Consider the following 24,397-nt stretch of genomic DNA (forward strand, 5'->3'; position numbering starts at 1 on the left):
ACTCCCTCTTCCTCTGCTTTCTTTCCCTTTTGGTTGTTTGAAAATCAATCCTCAAAAACTAAAAAGAAAAGAAAAGAAAAAAAAGAAGAGAAAATCAACCGTCCACATGTGGGAAAGCACAGAGACTTCGGGTGGAGCAGGCGGGCAGATGAGGAAGCACGTGTGTACATCCCTGCATTGGTGAGTGCGTTAGCGTCCAGCATCCGTTTGATTCTGCTCGTAGGAAACCATAAAAGCATAGAAAGCATCTGGTCCACTGTCTCGTATGTTCAGATGTGGCCCAGAGGGCATGACTGACTTGTGCCAGCATGGCTGGTTCCTGGCAGATCTGAATCCAGAACTTGTCTTTTGGCTCCCAGTGCCATTCTCTCCTTTTATTCACATGCATGCGCATGTGTGTGTGCACGCATGCGCACACACACACACACACATCATGCTGTTTTCTGTTTTTCAAAAAATGACACCTGGTCAGGAATCACATTGCCCAGTGCCGTCCTTTCTTTCTTTCTCTGTGGGCCCCATTACTCTTGTCACTGAAGTGTGTGCACTGTCGCTTTTCCCCTCTGGACTTGCTCAGAAGAAAGGAATCACGAGAAAGGATGGGTCAGGCTCTCTGGGGCACGAGGCCTGCCCCCCTCTGGGGAGCAGACATGCTGGGGTTCATGGCAGCCCTGGCCTGGCTGTCCCCTAGGTGTCCAGAGTCCTTCTTGTCTCCATACTCTAAACATATACGCTGTTTATAACCAAAGGTCAGTTTTCCGGTAAAACGAGGGGTTCCCTTGCTTTGCAGGCACAAGAGCGTGGACTAGCTTCTGGGACTTGATGTGCAATGGTGCCTGAGTTTCCCGGGGTGCAGCTCAGCGGTGGCCCTGGAGGGTTTTACGAGGCCCAGCACAATCTTCCTGCCTCCTGTCTGGGGCTCAGAATGTCCCCGAGGCGACGCCCATGCAGACAACTGCATCTTTCTGGGAAACAGGAGCCATCTTTTCAACTGTTTCTTTGATCACAGGTTCTGCCCACGAGGCTCCTAACCACTGCTGTGTTTTGGGCACGTATGACGAGGTCTGCGTGGGGCACACGTTATCTCATTTGATCCTCACATCAGTCCGTACAGCGCAGTGATTTATCCCTCTTTCGAAGTCAGGAAACTGAGGCTCAGAGAGATTAAATGGTCTGCCCACAGATGTTAAGCCCAGGTCCCTGTATCTCCATTGAAACAACCCTAGTTTCCCTCCTCATGACCAGAAGCAGGGCTTCTAGAGACGTCAGATGGGCTTCTTCACAGTGAAAGACAAAGAAGGCTGCACCCTCGTGATGTCACCTCCGGTCTCTCTGGTCCCACAGGCACCCACCAGGACACTGCCATCCTGTGGGGTCCTTTTGTGCTTTTTGAGGGGCTCAGCGCAGGTGGAGGGGGTCTTGGGTCTCTCTGTCACCATTCCAGCAGCTGGAAGCGTCCCCAGGGAAGGTAGTCTTATGGATTTTAACTTAATCACTCCATCAACAAATGTTTTGGGCCTACATAGAGCTTCTGGAAGAAAGTCATAGTGCTTTATTCATCTTTATGTCCCTGCTGCCTGATACATAGTAGGAATTCAGTAAGCTTTCGCTCAGAGAATGAAGAAGCACTTCCTCCTTGCCAGGCACTGGGCAAGGACAGTGGGGGATGGAGAGGAATAAGGTACAGCCCCTCCCTCTAAGAGCCCACTGTCTAGATCAGAGGAGGAGCTACACTGGCACACGGAAAGTCAGTTAAGAGAGTGCTCACCCTTTTTGGGGTCCAAATGAGTTTCACTGTCAGGAAATTCAGTAGAAAGATCCCCTGGGGTCAGAAGGCTCCCACTGGATGTGTGATGGGGCTTGACCAGAGGCAGAACTCTGTAATGCTCAGAACTGTCCAGCAGGGCTGCAGAGAGCTTGGGGGGGCAGGGATCTCTCCGCTGCCGACAGGTTCAGGAGACGAGGTGGGAAAGGGGTGTGTGTGTGCGTGTGTGTGGCAGGGGTGTCTTCTTGCACTAGGAGAGAGATTGGACCTAACGATTTCTTCCGTGTCTAAGTTTCTAGTTCTAACATTGAGTCAGCGGAACTTTCCAGGAAAAGATGTGGTTTAGAACCCAAACCCAAACCCAAACCCAAAAACAGTATCCACACAATGAACCCAAGGACTCCTCTAGAATGTTGGACAGTATTTCCTCATGCTTATTTCCAACCTCTGTTGCATGAGTCAGTGGCCACTGAGAAGGTCAAGGTCTGTCCTCCATAGAAGCTTAAGAGGGGAAGAAATACTTTTGTTATTTGGGGAGTAGTAAGAGGGGTCACATGGGGGGTGGGGATTAGGATAGGTGGAGGTCCTGGGAGGCTTCTTGGAGGAGGCAGCCCTTAAACAGGATCTTTAAGAACAGACTCAGCAACTGGCATTTGTACCCCCCTCCTCCCTCCCTCCATCCATCTACCATCCGTTTGCCTGTCCGTCCATCCTTCCATTCTTTCTTTCACTCATTGACCCACTCACTTATCAAATAGCCATTGAGTCCCTACCATGTGTCCGGCATGTTCCCACACATTCCTTGTTTAATTACAGCAATTCTGTTAGGTAGGTAATCATATCCTAAATATACAGATAAGGTAAATTTGACTCCAGGCGACAAAATTCTTCTCCTCTTACCCCATTCCAGTGTGCCTCATCTTATATCAAGGAAGAAACATCTCCTTATCTTTAAAATGCTGTCTCCCTTTGCTTCGCCCATCTCCCTGCCCTACTCACTTCTCTGACCAATCCAGTCCTAGCAAGCTAAAGCACAGACCTGAGACTTTGTTCTCACTACCTTTTATTTTAGTTAAACTAGGGTATCCCCTATTCCCCGAGTACCCCTGCATTCTTCCCATTTCTGGGTCTTTTTTCACCCCATTGAAAATGACTCCTCCCACTGAAGTTGGCTTCTCTTCACAGTACAAATGTGTTAAATTGAATTCAGCTCCCTTCCTTCAGGAAGTATGCAGAAGGCAGTTTTCCAGACATCCCAGCACCTCCAGGAACCCTGGGCAGTACAGGCAGCCCCAACCCTGGCATGTGGGGCCGGGAGCTATTTCTGGATGTCATTGTTGGACAGGCAAGGACCCTGTCCTTGGGGTTAGTTCCCAGGGGTCTGCAACTCCTATGTGATAGAAGCCAGCCCTAGCACCAAACACCACATTTTGACTATGTTCAATTTAACTGCACAAACCATGTTAGTTCTGCTCCATGCAGGCATCCTGTCCCTCCCCCAATCCCTTCCTCCCTCAGCCGCTGGTCCAAACCCCAGCCTCGCCTTGCCCATCCCTGGCTCTCATTTCATCCCAGCTTTGACTTCATCCCTTACCTGTGTTGACATGGTATTTGGATTTGCCTGGTAGTTCTGTTTTCATTAACAGAATGAAATGTTACTCAGGGAATGCTACTCATTGTTCTTACGGATGGGAAATTTAAGAACCGTGGCAGCTTTCCTAGTGGGTTTTCATCTATGCTTTCACACAATTCGTTCCATAAATTAGAGCAGGAGATATGCAGGTATGGCTCCAAAGCCCTGGGCTCCCACAGGAGGTAGCCCACGGCAAATACACCTAAGCAAGGAACAAGGAGCTCGGAACCAATGAAGGAACGGCACATGCAGTGACAGCGGGGGTAAGAGATGGGTGGAGGGTCAGGGATGAAGTGAGGCTTAGGTGTGGAGTGCCGTGCCAGGTATATACATTATTTGGAAATAAAAAAGGGTGTTTTGGCCCTGACCAAATGTTTTCTCTAAATAGCCCGGCATTGGAATTGTTCTGGGAAGCAGAGGTCAACTCACTCTGAAGGAGACATCTGCCCTGCCATCCCCAAAGCTCAACACTGGGGGCCAGGAGACCCAGGCTTGAGTCCGGCTTCCCCTCCCAGGTCACCCTAAGATCTCTGTCGTCACTAACCGTCTCTGAATCAGCTTCCTTCTCCATTAAGTGGAGATAACACCAACTAGCAGAATGGCCGAGGGACCTCCTGAGCTACTGCGGAGGGTAGGCACTTGAAATTGTGCAAAGGCCCCAGGACTCAGCAGATCGGGGACCTGACACAGGCGCACTGCGGAGCAGGCTGGTCCTGCCTGCAGCAGAGGGGTGGCCACAGCCTGTCTCCACAGTGGACCCTCGCTCTGAGGGCAGGTCGGGGGACAAAGAAACAGCCCTTTTCTGGCTTCAGAGCTGGGGTTCAGGACCACACAATCCCATGGTTAGGAAGCACTCCGTGGCTTCTCAGCGCCGCGCGCCACCGTGGGCACGTGGGGCGGCAGGGGGAGGGCTCTGGGGGTGGGGCTCTGGGAGGGAGGAGCCCTGGGGGCCGACCAGGTCCACAGGCCCTAGGAATGAAAAAGAGGCTTTGCTCAACCAATCGCATATGGAGCAATTTTGAATGTCAGTAGCCGCTTCCCTGTTTTTCTCTTTCCTCCCAGTAAAACGCCCACACCGTGTCCCCCTCTGTGGGGCTCCCCCTTACACCGCCGGGTGAGGGGCACATAGTAGGCCCTCAATAAATATCTGCCCAGTGTGTGAGTGGATGGCAATCCAGCACTAATCCCCTCTCTTCAGCTCCCCACCCCCAGGAGGAAATAAAAGATGTCCATTTGTGGCTCGGCCACATTCAGGCGAACTTCCATATTGCTGCCAAGTCCCGCCATCTGCCACCTCCGCGGGGCAGGTGCTGGCAGCCTCGGCACCCACAAAGCCCGCGCGGGCACAAAGGCCCGACGTGCACGGGTAATTGCTGAGCGCACGGCCCGCCGGCCGGCCGGGCTGCGGCGAGTTTGCCGCGGCTGCGGAGGGAGATTTGCATACAGATGGCCAGTCGGGCCGCAGGGGCGCCCGCCGCCATCGCCACCGCCACCGCCCAGGGTGGACCGGGGGCAGCCGCTTCAGAAGTGCGCGCGGCTTTGACGGCAGCCCAGCCCGAGAGAGGCTTCATTCCGCCCGCCCTGAATAGTCAGCCTTTCAGGGGCTGCTTTGAAATCTGAAAAGAGAGAGAGAGAGAGAGTGAGATCGGGAAAGAGAGGCAGACAGAGCTTGGGAGAGACAGAGAGACAGAGAAAGACTGAGACAGACTGATAGAGACATTGAGAGAGACAGAGACAGGGAGAGAGAGAGACAGAGACAGGGAGATTGAGAGAGACAGAGACAGGGAGAGAGAGAGACAGAGACAGGGAGATTGAGAGAGACAGAGACAGAGACAGGGAGACAGAGACAGAGACAGGGAGATTGAGAGAGACAGGGAGATTGAGAGAGACAGAGACAGGGAGACTGAGAGACAGAGACAGGGAGAGTGAGAGACAGAGACAGGGAGACTGAGAGAGACAGAGACAGGGAGACTGAAGACAGAGACAGGGAGACAGAGACAGGGAGATTGAGAGAGAGACCTTGGAGGAAGGAAAAAAGCCATTTCTCTTCGAGGGACAGAGTTTAGCGGGAAGGGAGCCTGGGCTTCAGAACCGAGGCGTCCCCGGGAGCGCGGGGAGGTCTCTGTGGAGACCCCCCCGGGGCGTGTGGGTTCACCGGCTCCTGCTATTGGCCATCCAGAACCTCAGACACGCAGGAAGTAAGGAGAGAGCAGCCCCGGGGGCAGAAGCGGCGCTCTGAAATTGTGCAGGCAGGTTGCAGCTGTTTGGAAACAAACAACAACAAAACCCCCATGCCCCAAAATAAAATTTAAAAATCCCTGTAATAAAAGATAAACTCTAAAGGTTAAGCTGGCAGAACCGTCTCTAAAGCAAGTCCCCGAGTCCCTAAAGGTGCCACTGGGGCTCAGGCTTTGCTGTCTTTCTTCGTTTGGAAACGGCCCGCGGGGTGAGCGGCCGCCCCCGGGGACACGGGGACACGGCGGCGCTGGGCGTCCCAGTCGCGGCAGGTGCTGGCCGGCGACTGGGCGCGCTCTGTTTAGCAACCCGTCGGCGGCTTTCGCTCCGTGTTTGCTAATACCCCTCGCCCTCGCCCTCCTCACGGCTCCCTCCCCACCTCCTCAGTGAATGACCCACAGGGCTGAAGAAAGAAAGGCGTCATTGAACTCCTGTTGCCTCTCTTGTCCAAACTAAATGAAAGGGAAACAGAAAAGCAACAGAGAAGGGCTATTTCTCATGTTCTTCACTGGACATTTTAAACCGGCTTCTCCCCTGTGTCACCTCTGCCTGAGAAACCTGGGAGTCAGCCATGATACCCCCCAGGACCCAAGCAGGCACCTCGACCTTCCTTTCTGCACCCCTTAAAGCTACTCATCCCCCCACCAACCCATCTTCCCCAACTGCGGCCACAGTGCTGTTTCTAAAACGCAATTCCAGTTTTCTCTCTCTTTTCCTTAAAACCGCTCATTGATCCAGGATCGTCCTCTCGAGAATAAAGACCAGCTCTTTCATTTGGTGTGGAAACCCGGGATTCCTGCGCTGGCTCCAGCCCTCACCCCTCCCTGCCCCTGCCCTGTGCATGAAGATTCCCTTCTAGTCCAGGCCGTTTCCCACCCCTGCCTCTTTGCTCAAGTGGCTTCACTTCTTGGCAAGCCCTTTCTATCCTGATGAGCAGGATGGAGGCTCCTTCCTTCCTCCCACCCACTTCCCTTCCTTCTTCCACCCCACCAACACACAAGTTATCAGTGCCAACACTACACCTGACATCAGGTGCTGAGGATAAAGGGCTGGAGAGAAACGCTTCTGTCTTCCTTCCATCCTTTCCCTGGGTACCATAAGGCACCTAGAGGAGGTCACAGAAGTACCAGATCTCCCCATCCCAAGCTGAGACTGTAGTTTCTAGCCACGTGTTTCCAGACGAGCCACGTGTTTCCAGACGATGCCTGTTTTTTCTTTTTTAAAAAATTAATTAATTAATTAATTAGGCTGCGTGGGTCTTCGTTGATGCGCGTGGGCTTTTCTCTAGTTGCGGCGAGCGGGAGCTACTCTTCCTTGCGGTGCGTGGGCTGCTTATTGCGGCGGCTTCTCTTGTTGTGGAACACAGCCTCTAAGTGTGTGGGCTTCAATACTTGGGGCACGCGAGCTCAGCAGTTGCCGCTCGCGGGCTTCGTTGTTCCGCGGCATGTGGATCTTCCCGGACCAGGGCTCGAACCCGTGTCCCCTGCATTGGCAGGCGGATTCTTAACCACTGCACCACCAGGGAAGTCCCACAATGCCTGTTTTTATATCAGAGACAGATATCGATGAACTCAAGACTATCACATCGCTGAACTGAAGGCTCCTCTTCAATGTTTTTATTATGATTTTATGTCTGAAATGATGCCAGAAACTCAGGGGAAGTCGTTCACAGAGGATCAATTCTATAAAAGGGAAATTACGGGCAATTTGAGCCAGACATGAACATAGCTTTTATGATCTCTCTTTTCCTTTCACCACCTGAAAAGTCAGAGCAAAATGTACTTTAGATGCTGTATTTTATTCTTTCAACAAGTATTTAGGTTGAATGAATGAGATTGTAAGTGAGGTATCTGGGTGATTTTTTTTTTAAATGAAATTAGCTCTGAAATGTTAATAGTTTCATGCTTGGAAACATATCTCTTCTTGATGACTCTGAATGATGCTGTGCCTATTCTTTCCACTCTCTGCAAGTTTTTTTTTTTCTTTTTATTGAAGTATAGTTGACTTACAACATCATGTTAGCTTCAGGTGTACAGCACAGTGATTCAGTTATGCATATAAATATATATATATATTCCTATTCAGATTCTTTTCCCTTATAGATTATTACAAAACATTGAGTATAGTTCCCTGTGCTATACTCAGTAAGTCCTGTTGGTTATCTTCTTTATACAGATAGTGTGTATATCCCAACCTCCTAATTTATCCCTCCCTGCAAGTCTTGCATGGACTTTGGCCAAAAGGAATATAGGCCGGTCTCACCAGAAATGGAAAGTAGCTAAATAAGCATCATGGGGAACGACCACAAAATGAAATGGTTTCTCTTAGAGTTGAATCTGGGTGCCTTTTGGTAATGATCACCCTTCTGTGGGCTTCAGCTTATTCCTCCGTAACGTAGCAATTGGCACATCTATTTCAAGGGTGGGGAGAGTGGAGTGGAGAATGAAAAATCATAAATATGAGAAAACTACCTAAATGGTGTAGTGACTTCAGAGCATTCACAGGAGACTACTTGGTCTCATTTTCAAACTAACTTTGCATCACTACCGGAAAGATAACTGTGGTAAAATGAAGAGGAGAGGCAAAGTCAGAGGAACTCTGGAAACCCTGTTACTAGGGCTGTGGTTTAGGGCCAGGCACTTAAGCTTGCTAAGCGTCATTTTCCATAGTTCCAAAGATACTAACATCTACTTTCTAGGCTTTTTGTAAGGATTAAGGGGCATAATGTATATCTGATGCAGTATCTGGCAAATAACAGCTGTTAAAAAAAAAAGAGAGCCATTATTATTATTAATTTATTATTGCTAAGAGTAAAATTTTAAAAGGTAAACTAAATCTATGCACAGATTGGCTCTTTTATCCACAAGAAATTAGAAAACAGAAACAAATCATCATATTGCCTTAGCTGCCCTGTTTATAACTGTACTTCCATTTGTAACATTTTCTCTGTAGCAACTGCAGAGGCATAAAGTTGTACTAACTTTATTCAGAGTGTGAAACACTGTGTTCCTATTTCCCAGTCACTTGAGGAGGCAATAAGCTATTGAAATATAATGTATTAGAAAGCATCGTTCAGTTCAATTCAATTTCATTCTATTCTGCAGATGTTTCTCGAACACAACAGACATTTCTAGAATAGCAAGGTACTACGATGTGGGGAACTTAGATATGAAGAGTGTAAGTGATACATTTAAGAGATGTAAGCAGATTACTATAGGAACAGAGTTGGGTATCCAATGCACCTGACTCTGAATCCTGCTCTGTAACTTCCTGTGACCTTGAACATCTATGTAGCTTCTTCAGGCTTTTCTTTCCTCAGCTGTAAAAGGGAGAAGAAGAACACATCTTATCTCATAGAGTTGTTGTAAAGAGGAGAGGAAAGGTGTATAAGCAGGATGGCTAGCGCTGAGGGCACAAGATCATTGCAGCCTACTTTAAAGGGTGGAGCAATGGCTGAGACTCTAAGAAGACTGGATGACGGACAGTGAAGCCCTGGTGGTAACAGCGTCCATCACCAATGGGCATGGCAAGGTGTCCTCTCTCTAGGACGTGCTCCATCACCTCTTCCTTCTGTTCCAGGCTGGAGGACACCAGAGCAATGGTGATGACAAGCCTGGGAGAGGTGAGTTCAGTACCACACAGACTTGAGCTGATTGGAGAATGAAGACCTCCCCGAGCCTCACTTTCTTCCTTTGACAGATAGGGAGAAAATACTTCCTTGAACTACTTCACATGATGGGTGGAAGAGAACTGACAAGACAGACAGGAAATGGCTCTGTAAATAGTAAGTTGCTGTACCAGTGCTAGAGATTGCTATCAGCTCCCGGAAAAGGAAGGCACAGAGGAAATCCCATCAATTACTGAGCTAACTGAGTTTTGTGTTACTCTTGCAAGGAGATTTCATGATAATGAGCTGGGGAGCAATTGCCATCCAGTCTGTAGCCTCTCAAAGTGTGCACCACGGGTGGACCGGCAGCCTCAGCTATGCCAGGGAGCTTGTTAGACATGCAGGACATCCCCATCCCACATCGACCCAATCAGAACCTGCATTGTAACAAAAATACCTGTGAGTCATCAAAGTTGGCAAAGCCTTGGTCTACAAGCCTTGGTGCTAAAGAGAAAAAGTTGAGAGCAAGGAAGTTAACCAGCACTGGATCCGAAGTTCTGTGATCCTGGAGGAGAAAGGATGCGTGACCTGCACACACCTTCGGGGAAATGTCGTTACTCAAGAAAGCCTGGAATATGTCAGGCCTCCACAAAAGATGGGAGTGGTCGGCAGCCGCGCCTTCAGTCACTGGGTGGGTCAGCTCCTGTGGTCCCGTCACTCCTGGAACCAGATGTTCAGGTGTTCCTTGGGGAAACAGCTGTCTCACCTGAGCCCAACTCCTTTCAAAGACCCTAATGAGCTCAATCATCATCACAAAGGCTTCTAATGAGGAGACAGCACTTAGGAACTCTTTGTTATCAATTCGTTAATCATTAGGTCAGCCCGCACTTATTGATGGCTGGACTAACTACACTTAGAGGCACCCTGACATTTTTACCGTTACAGATAAACCAGAGGTGGAGCCCATTGTCTGCGCAGGCGTTTTCAGGCTTTCTTACCTTTCATCGAGGAGGGGTTCCTATTGCTTGGAAACCATTCTCTTCTCAGTTTAATGCTCAAAGGGCTCCTTATCCTCTAAGACTTAGCTCAGTGGCCACCTTCTCAGCATAACCCTGACCTCAGTGGGAACCTCAATCAGTTTGGGGTAAGAGTACACATGGATGCTGAGGGCTGGAATGGGAATCTTTCCCCTTACAGTGCTCAGGGACTCACATTCCCGATGGGACCCCATGGAAAGTCTTGGTGTAGCCGGGAAAGGTGTTCAGCATACCCAGAGGGTGCCTCCTCTGTGGCTGGCACTTTCTAGGTGTTTTATAGTGATCGATTTATGTCATCTTCACAAGCACCGTCCTAGGTATATATTATCATTGCCATTTTACCCACAAAGAAAACCGAGGCTCAGTGGAGCTAGGATTTATACACAACATTCTCCAGCTCCCAAACTCTGCTCCTTTGGACCTCTGCAGGTTAGGGGAGGGGGAGGGAGACCTTGTCTATGATGGGAGTCCCCTGGGTAGTGTCTCCAGGCTCCCGGGTCGACCTGGAAGTTCAGCTGGAGGGAGTGTGTATGGTGATTTCTAATATGGGCCACTGAGACCATTGTCCATCTCTCACTGTTTGGTGGATTGCTGTTGGGTGGAAATCAAGATCCTATAACTTCAAACATCTGGCTGGACTGACATGGGAGGTCCCTTCCAGCTACAACGCTTCACAGTACCATGAGACTAAAGGGAAAACATAGCTCCTTTTTTTTTCTTTCTTGACTAGATTTTCTCTCTTTCTCTCTTTCCTTCTTTTTTTCTTTCTTCCCCCTCCCATCTCTCTTGCTTTTTAAAGTGGGTGTATTTAGCCATTATAACTGGTTAGAAGCCAGAGATAGTTAGACGTCTTCTGGTTGGAACAGAAATAGCCCTGTTAGCCATGGCCTGCATCCAAGCTCCTGAACAGCCCCCCCCCGGCCCACACCGCCCCCCAGAAGATCTCCATATAAATGGTTCCTTCAGGACTCCCCTTTGAATGCTTTCTTGGTCCTGGGGGTCTGAAATGGAGCCAATTTGAGAGAGTTCCAGGCATTTCCCACAGGGCCTCCTTCTCAAAAGCCTTTCAAAGCATCCTCTCTAACTAGGGGCTCCAGCCACCGTAAGGAGTTTGGAAAACTTGCCTTCAGGCTCCTGACACCTTTGCCCCTGACCCTTGAAAGTGTCCAGAGCTGTCTGGCTTATCCTCCTGCGCAGAGACAGTGCCCAGGACGGTAACTGGCACACAGCAGTTTTGCAATAAAATGTTTGTTAGTTTTAACCGTGAAATACATTGGAACTGTGCTGGTATCTTCTGGAGCTGAGGCCTGTGCAGGATTCCCAAGTACCCTGACTGCAGAAGGATCTCTTGGTGTCTCTCCAGTTACTGATAATGAATGGATGAAATAAATGAGCGACTTATACATGCTCCTAAATGTATAAGAGAACATTTCAGTCAACTCGTTCATATTCCCAGTATCCACAGCAAGGATGTGAAATGTGGGGATATTGTGTGTCTGTTAAAATAACAATAACAGAACCAAAGTCACTTCTGCAAAGCACAGTAGGGAGAGGGATGGACTTGGCAGAAGTGAGTTTGAATTCATGCTTTCTTTCCATCAGGATGTCTTCACATATGTCGTTCGGTCTCTTTGGACCTCAGTTTCCTCACCACTATTAGTTTTCTTAAAAGGCCTTTGCTCAAATGAGATAATAAATATGAAAATACTTTGCAGAGTATAAGGTTAATCATATTTTCATTTACTTAGGCTAATTTTTAGAGGCTGACAAACTGGGCATTTAAAAAAAAAAAACAAATTCTAAATGACCCCAACCTGAATTAGTAGTATTTTACAAATGCCTATGTAAAAGGTGGGGTAGGCAGCTGAGGCCCAGGGAGGGTTAGTAACCATCCAATTCCTTACAGCCATGGTAGCTGGCCCAAAGAATAGTTCTCCAGAATCCCAAACTCTGTGTTCCTGTTTTCTTCTTCCCGTGGGCCAGAAGAGCAGTCAGTGTACACCAGCTTGCTTTCTTCCCAATGAGGTCACCATAGTGCTGTGTGGCCTTGGGCAAGTCTCCTGCCTCCTCTGGGTCTCTGCTTCCCCATCTATAAACCTGAAGATCTCGAGGTCCCTGCCTATTCCAATCATTCAGAATTCTAGTTTATATTCACCAGAAGACCTTTTTAGAAAGAGCATGCTCATTTTCAAAATCCAAATCTCCCCTTGGATTGAATTGATTTCTTCTTCCCCTGGGCTAGTAAGAACATTTAAGTTCAGTTATAGCAGGTATCGTACTGTGCTGTGGTTTTCTCAAGGGTGAAGATAGGAAATATACCTGACAAGTATTTCTTTGTATCTTCTGAAGACCCTAACACAGAACTGACACAAAGCAAGTGTGCAGGAAATGTTTGTTGCATTGAAAACCCATCACCCAGTGGGTCACCACTTTGATAACCTATTCCATCACTGTGAAAATGGTACTTAAGAAAACTCTAGAGAAAAAAAAAACATGGAAAAATGACTTAAGATATAAGACTGATGAAAACAGCAGACACTGAGATGGTCTCCACAGTCTGATTAAACCATAAAATGCGCACAAAGGTAAGAGTGGAATAATAACATAATAATAATATCACCAGCAGCTAATATTTATTGAGTTTATATATGTCTACTGATTTTCTATGCTTTTCAAATATATCATTTCACTTTATTGTCATAAAATCCTCATGAGAAATGTAACATTATTATTCCCGTTTTACAGATGAGGACATTGAGGCCCAGGGAGGTTAAATTACTTGCTGCGGGTCATACAGCTAATAGATGGCAGAGCTGGGCTGCACATCTCAGCGCCTCCTATGTGACAGGCATGTTAGGTACCCTATGGTGATTAATTCACTAGTCTTCACTACAACCTTCTTGCGAGTTATTTTTATCCCTATTTTACACTTAAGAAACCTGAGACTTGGAGACGGATTTGGTGGAGCTGGGATTTGCTCTCTATCAAACTGATGGTAACAGAATATCAATGATAGAGGCTGGGTGATGCCCAGGCAAGGGTTTGGCCTTGCAAGGTCATTCTCCCTGGATTCCAAACCCAGCTCTGCCATCAGAAGCCCTGTGAACTTGGGTAAGTTGCTTAATCCTTCTGTACCTCAGTTTCTTCATCTGTAAAATGAGGATAATTTCAGGCAGTGACTATACCTTCTAGAAAAGCCAACAGAATAATGGGCTAGAATCATAAAACCATGGGAGGCATGTGGAGAATGGCATTCCAGCTGCGGCTCAGGTGTTCAAGGGGTAGGAAAGCTGGGTGTACAGAAGATGGAGAGAGGGGAAAGGTGAGGAGAGTGTTCTCTAAATAGAGAGCCTGGCTGTAACTGTTATACCACATAGCCCCGGAGGCTGAAGTAACGCGGACTGTGCGTAATGTTTGGTTTCTAAAGTTGTCCTTATGTTATTCGATTGGTAAACATTTTAGATGGAATTTAAATATGGAATGAAAGAAAAAGGAAATCAAATTCTGAAACTGGCTCACTCACTGTGGAATCTGAAAGTTGTGGTTTTCCTCACTGGTCAGGGAACAGCTCCCTTGTATTGTTCTTGTTATATCCTTTTGATGATGATCATATTAATGAAATGATTAAAATCATTATTACCATTGATTATCGATTTGCAAAAATACTTTACCAACTGCAGGGCTCTCATTTAGATATAAAGGACGAAAGTCCATTAAGTAGCAGAGAGCTGGGTACCGTCAGCGGGTGCTTGGCCGTGTTAATTGCAGCTCATTCTAATCTTATTATTAAAGAACGACCTCTGCTCTGCACACAGTGAGCCTCTATGTGAAAGTCACGCGTCCTTGAAGTTGATCTGACTCCATTTCTTAGAACACTCCTACAATTTCCACTTCAAAAAACTGTTTATTAAGCATCTACTCTACCCTCAGCACATCAGCCGGCTTTTTGGGAGAATAAGAAACAGTAAACTATGGGGTCCCTGATCTCAAAGCTCCTAGAGTCTAAATGGGGGTAGTACATGCACCGCATGAAAAATATAGGGATTTGAAATTGGATGATATGACATACACCTTTCTTTTCTTTTTTGAAATAGACTTTTTTTTTTTTTTACAGCAGTTTTGGGTTCACAGCAAAACTGAGAGGAAAGTACCGAGATTTCCCACCAACCCCCCTATTCCCTAACATGCATAGTCTCTCCTGTGATCAACAGTATATTTGTTACAATTGATGAATCTGCACTGATACATCATTACTGCCCGAAGTCCACAGTTTACATTAGGGTTCACTCCTGGTGTTGGACATTCCACGGGTTTGGACAAATAGATAATGACATGTGCCCATCATTACAGCATCATACAGAGTATTTCCACTGCCCTAGAGTACTTTGTGCTCCACCCATTCATCCTTCCCTCCCCCGGCCCCTGCCCACCACTCATCTTTTAATGCCTCCATAGTTTTCCTTTTCCAGAATGTCATATAGTTGGAACCATACAGTGTGCAGCCTTTTTAGATTGGTTCCTTTCACTTAGTAATACACATTTCAGTTTCCTCCATGTCTTTCCATGGCTTGATAGTTCAGCACTGGGTAATATTCCATTGTCTGGATGTACCACATTTTATTTATCCGGTCACCTACTGGAAGATGTCTTAGTTGCTTCCAAGTTTCGGCAGTTATGAATGAAACTGCTATAGATATCTGCTGTGTGACGTCGAGAAAGTTCTTTTATGTCTTTGAGCTGCAAGTTGTTTTATCAAATACAGATAGTAAAAGAGGCGGGATAACATAAAGTTATGCGCTTGGACTGGAAACAGGCTGGGTTCTGAGGGTGACGCTGACACTTAATAGACCTTGGCCACATCACTGGACTCTTCTAATGAGGGTGACTAGTTCCTGCTTCATGAGTTTGCTATGAAGATTAAATTAGTTAATAGTGTAAAACGATTAGAACAGTGTCTGAAAAATGGTAAACACGAAGGGTTTGTTAAATAAATGAAATAAATAATGCCCATCTCACAGTATTGCTTTCAATGTTAAATGAAAGAGCATATACATTACCCAGTATAGGACCTTTTATATGAAAGACATTCAATTCATGTTCTTTCTTTGCTCCTGTCCTTCCTTTCAAAGCACAGCACCGAGAGCATTTTCTGCCTGCTGCTGCATACGTGGTGTAGACCATGGCTCCCAAACTTGACAGAACATCAGAATCATTGGGGAAACTTAAAGAGTCCCAATCCAAGCACACCCTAGACGAATTAAATCAGATGGGCTGCAGATGAAATCCAGGCATTAGTGTTTTTCCAAACTCTTCTTGTGATTCCAACGTGCTGTCAAGTTGGAGAACCAGTAGTACACAGATTATCAGGGTTCTGGCAGGGTCCTGAAGTGGCGAGGGAAGGTTTCTTGAAGCTGATGTTCCTTTTGTTGGCTCCTAGAGGCTGTCCCCTCAACTCAACCCACCTCAGAAGCTGAATTCATACCTTCAGCAAATTGTTATTGGCACCTGTGGTGTTCAAGGCACAGAGCATGCATCCCTGAGCAAGCTGAGCCAAGTCCTGTCCTCTCGGGGCTTACCCTAGAAAGTGGAGATGGACATACATGTAAAAGAATGAGTACTGGGACATTCCTGGTGGTCCAGTGGTTAAGAATCCACCTTCCAATGCAGGGGATGCGGGTTCGATCCCTGGTCGAAGAACTAAGATCCCACATGCCGCAAGGCAACTAAGCCCGCGCACTGCAACTACTGAGCCCGCGCACCGCAACAAAAGATCCTGTGTGCCGCAACGGAAGATCCTGCATGCTGCAACTAAGACCCGGTGCAGCCAAATAAATTAAAAAAAAAAAAAAAGAATGAGTATTATGTTAAGAATAGAGATAAGTGCCACAAACAAAAGAGCAACAGTATAGAGTGACTGGTGAGTTCAGAGGGCTTTCTGCTACGTTGATATTGAGTAGAGCCCAGAGAGATGACACGGTAGGGTGAGTGCTATGAAGAGCGCTCCAGGTGGAGACCACAGCTTTGTGTGTCGAGGGGTGGAAAGGCCGTGAAGCTGGTGTACAGTAGCTAGAGCAGCAGCCCGGACAGGAGCCTGGAGAGGCAGGGGCCTGGGTTAACAGGGCCTTTTGGAGATGCTGAGGATTTTCTTTGGGTTTTATTTGAACTGCCATAGGAAGCATCTGGAGGCGTCGATGCAGGGCAGTGATGTGATCTGATTTCTGTATTTCAAAGATGATCCCTGCTGGGTGGAGTGTGGAGGCTTCAGTGTGAAGAGTGAATGTAGGGAGAACAGTTAGGAGGCTACAGGTGCAGCCCGAGCAGGAGATGCCTGTGGTTTGGGTGAGGGGACAGCAGTGAAGAAAGATGTCAGTCATCAGATTCTGGATGTGCTTTTTTTTTTTTAATTATTTAAAATTTTTTAAAATTTTTATACAATTTTTAAAGGTTAATTTCCATTTACAGTTATTACAAAATATTGGCTCTATTCCCCGGGTTGTACAGTACATCCTTGAGCCTACCTCACACCCAACAGTTTGTACCTCCACTCCCCCACCCCTATATTGCCCTTCCCCGGATGTGCTTTTGTGGAAGAGACGATGGGACTTGCTGATGGATGGGACATAGAGGATACAGCAAAAAACACGATCAAAATGACTCCCAGATGGTGGACCTGAGCATCTGAGTGGATGGTGCCCGTCCTAGATGGGGAAGACTGTGGGAAGAGTATTTAGGGAGAGTGTGGTCTGGATGTCTTGGGGTTGGTACCGTGGCTGGTCTGGGGGGAGGGGTAGGATTATTAGCTCCTGTGCTGATATATGGGGATACCAGGCCCACTCAGAGTCTGTCCCGTGGTCCTTTGGTCCAGGAACATTTGGGAGAAACTGTGATCCCATCTCCAAACATCCATGAAATGTCCACAAATGACATTCCAAATGCTGTGCAAAAGGGTAGGTGGGAACATGTATTGTGCAGAGTGGTTTAAACCATTCCTTTTTTTTTTTTTTCCCCTCCTTTTCTTCAGAAGCAGAGCTGAGCTCGGTTGCCTCAGCAAATCCATCTCAGGAATCTTAAAGCTGAGCTTTGAATTTCTTTTCCAGAGACTTCCTTGAAGCAGCACAGTGAAAAGAGCCCTGGGCTGGAGCCTAGCTGCCTGGCTTTGTGATCTTGGGCGAGTCACTTAACCTCCACGAGCCCCAGTTCCTTCATCTGCAGATGAGGGCGTTGGATGGGGTGTTCTTTAGGGCCTCTTTGAGCTCTAATGATCTGGTTTCTTAAAGCAGATTCCTTCCTCGGCTCCTATTGAAGCGAGGCAGAGAGAGGAGGGGAGGGTCCCTGCCTGCATCAAAGTGTGCCCTCCTGGAGCCCCCTCGCCTTCTGCAGTGGGACTTTCTCATCCTGCCTTTTACAAAGTCAAAGGCAGAGGAATGTGATAATGAAAGACCTTTGTGGATTCTGACATGGGAATTGATCAGTCCTCCTCGTGCACCTACTAAGAGCCTGAGCCTAAGCTGGTAATGGAGAACTAGAGATAATTAATCAAAAGAAGAAGGAATTTAAAAAGAAAAGAAGATGATTCATTTTCTCCTCTCAGGAAACATAGTCTCATCATCCAGTACAACATCACATTATTGAGCCCTTACTGTGCGCTAATAAATTCATATGAGATGAAGGTGTTATATCATTTAATTCTCTTTTAAGATGCTAGATTCCTCCTTTTTATCAGTTTTTGGAATGACTTTGTGCCCAAACAATGTCTAAGGTGAACAATGACATTTTAAAAGTGTTTATGAACTCATAGATTTTTGTATACGTATTGATTTCAAATTTCATTCCTTTTGCTTATTTTTGTTTTTCATCCTCAAATTGTGTCTTTTTTAGTTAGGGGCAATCCTTCACATTGGCTCCTGTAACCCTTTGGACACAACCCCAGCAATCTTTGAGAGCTTCCTTGCTATCTGGTACAGCATTATTTCATCCTTACAGAAATCCCGAAGAGATAGATACTATTATTATTGGCATTTACAGATGATAAATCTGAGAATTGCTCAAGGCCATAAGGCAGAGTTGGGATTTGATCTTCACAAACTCTTAACCATTACACCGCATAATCAATTTGAAGAGATAAGATGAACACAAAGGAAATAATTAGTAAATAGCAAAGAGTGTGTTAAATTAATTTAACAAGGATGTCATTTGAATGAGTTGGTTCTAATGTCTTAAGTAGCCTAGGAAGCAAAGCAAACCTAATCCTATATTGCCTCAAGGTTAAGAAATCCAAACCCAAAGACAACCAAGCATAAATAGCCAACTAGGCTCTCCTGAATAAGGCAACTGGGTAAGTTAGAGACAATCAAATGATTTTCTTGCTTTGCTTCCTTGTCTTCTTTATAGAAGCCTTGCCCCTGGCTCCTGTCAGTGGACTGCTGTCCACTTCTTGTTTGGTGCTGCCTGACGGGAATCAGTTTTTGCTCAAATAAACACTAAAAAATTGTCATATGCCTCAGTTTATTGTTTAACAAGTGGCATATGTCTTTTGATTGATTCATTAAACATCTATTAAGTCCCAATGATATGCCAAGTACCATGAGATGAATAAGACAGGGTTCCTGGCCTCAAGGAGCTCATGTTTCATTAAAGGCTGACCTTTGTGGTCATGACAATGGGTAGGAAAGGAATGCAGTGTGGACTGGGGAGGCCCAGGAGACTTCTGGGATGGGATTAGATCTGGCCTTAATCTGGCTGATTAAGGACTTTTCGGGGAAGAGGCATTCCAGGCAGGGGATGACATGAGCAAAGGCCCAGAGGCAGGACCCAGCCTGGCAGAGGGGTTGGCAGTGCCCATGTGGTCTCAAGTCACTCATCTTCCATAGGCTTGACTCCAAGAAAGGTGGGGATCATAGATCAAGCATGCTATGAAAATGAGTCTTTCTTTTTCTTTTTTTTTTTTTTTGGCCGTGCCGTGTGGCTTGCGGGCTTTTAGTTCACCAACCGGGGATTGAACCCTGGCCCCTGGCAGTGAGAGCACCGAGTCCTATCCATTGGACAGCCGGGGAATTCCCGAAAATGACTCCTAAATGGCAAAAAAACTTTTAAGTTCTGCGTTACAGGGAAGGCCAAGGATTATGGGAAGATTCTGCCCTACCACCCCAAGCTCTTCAATGTTTTTGTTTTTGTTTTTGTTTTGTATTTTTTATTAAACTGTTCCCTTGCACAGTGAGAAAGGCAGCCCATTTTGCATGGGAACTGGAGTGGTGCCTGTGCTCATGTTATGTGAGCTCTCAGAGGGTGGAGACTGCATCTCACTGGTCTCTGTATCTTCAGTGATCACCATATGGGTTGGCTTTTAATCATTTTAAAAAACTAAATAAATTTTCTTTCAAAACATTTATACCGGGCTTCCCTGGTGGCGCAGTGGTTGAGAGTCCGCCTGCCAATGCAGGGGACACGGGTTCGTGCCCCGGTCCGGGAAGATCCCACATGCCCTGGAGCGGCTGGACCTGTGAGCCATGGCCGCTGAGCCTGTGTGTCCGGAGCCTGTGCTCCGCAACGGGAGAGGCCACAGCAGTGAGAGGCCCGCGTACCGCAAAAAAAAAAAAAAAAAATTTATACCATTTGATTGGATAATTCTATTATGTGTCCCTGAGAATCTACTGCAAAGAAATCATCAGGGATATGGATGCAGCTTTCTGCCAAAGATGTTCATCATAGAAGTATTTGTATCAATAAAGCATAAGAACCAACCTAGACGTGAATGTTTAATCACACCATGGTCCATTCTGTGCTATTCTAGGTATGATTGCCTTTAAACCTATTGTAGGAATTCCGTGGTGGCAGAGTGGTTAAGAATCCGCCTGCCAGTGCAGGGGACACGGGTTCAAGCCCTGGTCCGGGAAGATCCCACATGCCGCGGAGCAACTAAGCCCGTGCGTCACAACTACTGAAGCCCGTGTGCCTAGAGCCCGTGCTCCGCAACAAGAGAAGCCACCACAATGAGAAACCCGCGCACCACAACCAAGAGCAGCCCCCGCTCGCTGCAACTAGAGAAAGCCCGCGCGCAGCAACGAAGACCCAACGCAGCCAAAAATAAATAGGTCAATAAATAAATTTATAAACCTATTGTAGATTTTAAGCATCATGGTTGAGGGGAGTTCTTAGTCACATGAGAATATCATTAGGCTGTACTGTTGAAACATTCAGGGTATGAAATTGTGAACACAAAATGACCCTAACTGTGTAAAAACAAAGCACAGGAAGAAGCCTGGCAAGAAATACACCAAGAAATACACCAATCCCCTCTCTGGGATGGGTGTTATCTTCTCCTTTTTGCTTTTCTCCATTTTGTAAAATGGGTGAGCCTTTCTTTTATAGTACACAAAACAAAAGCCATATAAAGGATGATCATTGTTCTTCTTTAGCTACTGACTCAATGTTTTGACAAGTTAAAAGCTGTGTTATTTTTGTTACCCAAAACAGAACAGGGAAGCCAGGAGGGGTGATGGATGCCTTTGGGAAGGGTGGGTGGGTTGGAGGTGGGATGGTCCAGCAGGACAATTCAGGAAAAGGGGTGAGGTCCCCAAGTGGATGAGGTGATGGCCGGGGGTCCCCACCTCGGTGGCTCCTAACCCCAGCTCTACGGCTACCTGAAGAGGTAGCTAGGCCAGTGCTGGTGGAAACTCCAATTTTCCAGTCATTAGGGGCACAGTGGGCTGGGCCACCGGCGGCGGAGGCTTCGATCTGGTTAACCTCGCTGGGGGTCAGGCGGCTCTGACCCCAGCACTGTTCTCACTCTAAAGCCGCAGCCGGGTCACCACTTCCATTGTTCCAGCGGCCGACATTAACTCCCGGGCCAGAGAACAGGGCCGGCTCGTCACCGCCAGCCTCCCACCCAAGTGGGCCAGCTTTGTTCCCTCCACAGAGGCCCCCATTGTGCGTCCTCAGGGGGAAAAAGCCCGTGTTCATTTCCGTCCTCTAATGGCTCCTTCCTCTTCCAGCCCATAAGCATTTTGTCACTGTGACCCCAGAGGTTATTCAGGCCTTTTGATCTTGCCTACCTAGAGCCCAGCTCCTCAGCTGCCATCAGGGGCCTGACCCCTGACCCAGAGGGTGTGCCCATCGGGTGACTGGGCCCCGGGCACGGAGACACTTAGCTAGCAGGAAGAGGAGGCGGGAGCTGGACACCAGCGTGGAATGGATTCTCGTGGGAGGTACTGCAGTCTTTCTCTGCACCAAAGCCCTCTCTTCTCAGGACGCAAAGGCCTGAGGGCCCGGGGGCTTCTTCCTTCTGGGAAGGAGCGAGAGGGGCTTTATCTAAAGCCTCTAGCCCTCCACAGTCCCGTCCCTGCTGCCTGGCTGTCCTATCTCCCACCCTTGGTCCCAGCACACTCCCCAGAATTCTCTATTTGCTTCCTATTCCCTGGAATGTTCTGGCCTCCCGGACCCTCCACAAGTTGTCTGCAGCCTCCGCGCTACTGTAGCCCTTCCCAGCCCCGGAGCACAGACAGTGGCCGCTCCTTCCCCTCCCACTGGGCCCCCCATGACTGAGCTCCTTGAAGGCGGGTGCACATTTTCTTCCTTGTTAGATCCCTCTTCCCGCAGCATGCCTCCAGCAGGGTCCTGGGACCATGACCCGGTAACGTTTAGGCACTTCAAGCCAGATGTGGAGTGACTTCTGATCATTTCAGAAGGAGCTTTATAGAAGAGACAGGAATAAATATGGCTTAGGGACCAAAGGCTTCTGAACCAGGTACTAGGGGTTTGAGAGGTGGTAAATGTATTTCAGAAGGGTTTTGGTGAGTTTTTTTAAAACATCACAAGGATCAAATCATAGGCTCACTTATTCCTACAAACAGGAATTGAACACCTTCTCTGGATAATGATTAAATTGCTGGTAGCACTGGGAACGCAGAAAGGAAAACAATCGCAGTCCCTGTCCTTGATGGGCTCCCAGTCTGGTGGTGGTCGCAGGTACACGGTGGTGCCTGGTAGGGAGGACAGCATGAACCATCAGAGGTGTGAGGACAGGTGGGCTCATATGCATGTTGAATTCTGCATGGAGACGGGAGGAGCTGACCTTTAAAGGGAGGGTAAAACCTATTGAGACAGATGTAAAATGTCCACAATAAATTTATTAAGCAATATTGTATAGCCTGGGAAAATGAATCTGTTTCCTCCAAAGAGAATAATCTCAATCCAAATTCCAGTTAACGACTTTGAGGAAACGACACTGAAGCAGCAAAGAGCAAGTTAAATGCAGTCTTTTCTGTCTGCCCCTGGACAGCCGGATGCCCTTGATTGACATTTGTCTCTGTGCGTCTTCAGGAAATCTGGGCTTGCCCATAGGCAGCCGGCCACAACTGCCCGTCCTCTGTGTAGGAATCTACCTATAGTTTCCTCCACGGTGGGGTGGAGCCTGTTGTTATTCTATCAGCGACTCCTTTTCAGCCCAGATTTAAAACTGTCCGGAAGGTAAACTTAGGTTCTTTCATTAATACACCCATTCATTCATTCCTATCCAATCAATAACCTCTTCTTTGTCAGTCAAGTCATTTTCATTTATTCAGTCCACAAATACTTTACTATGTGCTTGGAACTGTATTAGGTTCAGGAGGTATAAAATGAATACACAGGGATGTCTGCCCTCAAGAACATTCTTTTAGTGAGGGTCTCTTACAAGGCCACCCAGGAAGTGCTGTGATGAGGGAAACACAGTGTATTAGGGGAACCTCATCTGAGACTATTCAAGGCAAGCAAAGCTTTGCTAGACGAGATTATACTTGAACAATTCTTGAAGGCCAAGGAAATATCCAGGTGTGGAAAAGGGGTGGGATGGAGGGCTGTGTCTGAGGCCAGAAGGAAGTTGGGTTAACGAGGAAGACCCTGGAAACAGTGGGGAGCTTGGAGCAGGAACCCAAGGCAGCCCGGGCTGGGCTCTGGCCCTAGTTTCTGAAAGGCCCTGAGGGCAGGAGGTATGCACTCCCTCTGCTGGAATCTCCCACTGTGTCCTGGGGATGGATCCCGCTCTGACCACGACCTCCTGACAGAGGTTGCCTGCCGCGCTCTGGGTCACCTCTGTGTATGCCGCTTTCCCATAGAACTTAACCTCTGTCACTGGTAAAACACCTGAGCAACAAGCAAAAGCCTCACCGTCCTCCAAAATGTTGCATTGTTTATACAGGTAATTTCTGAGAACATTTACTGGCTTCAAACTCTTCTGTATTCTGTTGGGTGTCATCCTCCACCGCTCCCCTACTGCCCACCGGATATGCAATAGATGCCTCTGAACGTGCTGTCTGGATCTGAGGAAGAAAGATAATTATTTGCCTTTCTCATAAGGAAAAGCCAATTACTAGAAGGAATCCCAGCATAATTACACAGTTAGGCTTCGTGTCTTTGTACACATCACTTCCTGACAAAGACATCCCAGTTAGCCTGTAGCCATTTGAAGGAGGAGGGGGGCGATCATTTCTGGTTCTCTCTATCTTTCCCACCCTGTCGCCTGCCCCTGACGGATGGCCCTTTAAGGCAAGTGAACCGAGTTAGGTGCCTGGGTGATAGGAAGCAGAGACTTACAGATGTTTGGTCCTCACAGTAACCCTCTAAGGGAGTTATAGATGGCTCCACCGGCGAGGGTACAGCTCTCAGGGAGGCATGTCACTTGCTCGGGGTCTCTGCCTATGAAGTAGAGTTGAGATTCGAAGCCAGGTCTCTGGTTGGAAAGCTTGCCCTTTTCCCCAGGATGGCCTCACTGTTGGGACGTTGACTTGGCTGTTGGGAGGGACCCCGTGCAGAGTGGCAATGTGGCCAGGAAGGGGAGGAGGAACTTGCTTCTCAGTGGCCTGGCCCAGCTGGCTGTGAGCTGGAGTTGAGGGCTGGGCTGGGGCTAGGCCACGAAAGGAGGGAAATTGGGAATCCCCTGGCGGTCCAGTGGTTAAGACTCCACACTTCCAGTAGGGGCGTGGGTTCGATCCCTCGTCAGGGAACTAAGATCCTGCAAGCCGTGTGGTACAGCCAAAAAAAAAAAAAAAAAGAAAAGGGAAAGGAAGAAAATGTCCAGTGTGATCGAACACTTATTGTGTGTACATGGTTAAGTGTAGGGGTAGAGGTGGTCACACCTCTGGCAG

The sequence above is a fragment of the Mesoplodon densirostris genome, chromosome 14 (assembly GCF_025265405.1).
Source record: "Mesoplodon densirostris isolate mMesDen1 chromosome 14, mMesDen1 primary haplotype, whole genome shotgun sequence".
In the NCBI taxonomy this organism is placed as follows: Eukaryota; Metazoa; Chordata; class Mammalia; order Artiodactyla; family Ziphiidae; genus Mesoplodon; species Mesoplodon densirostris.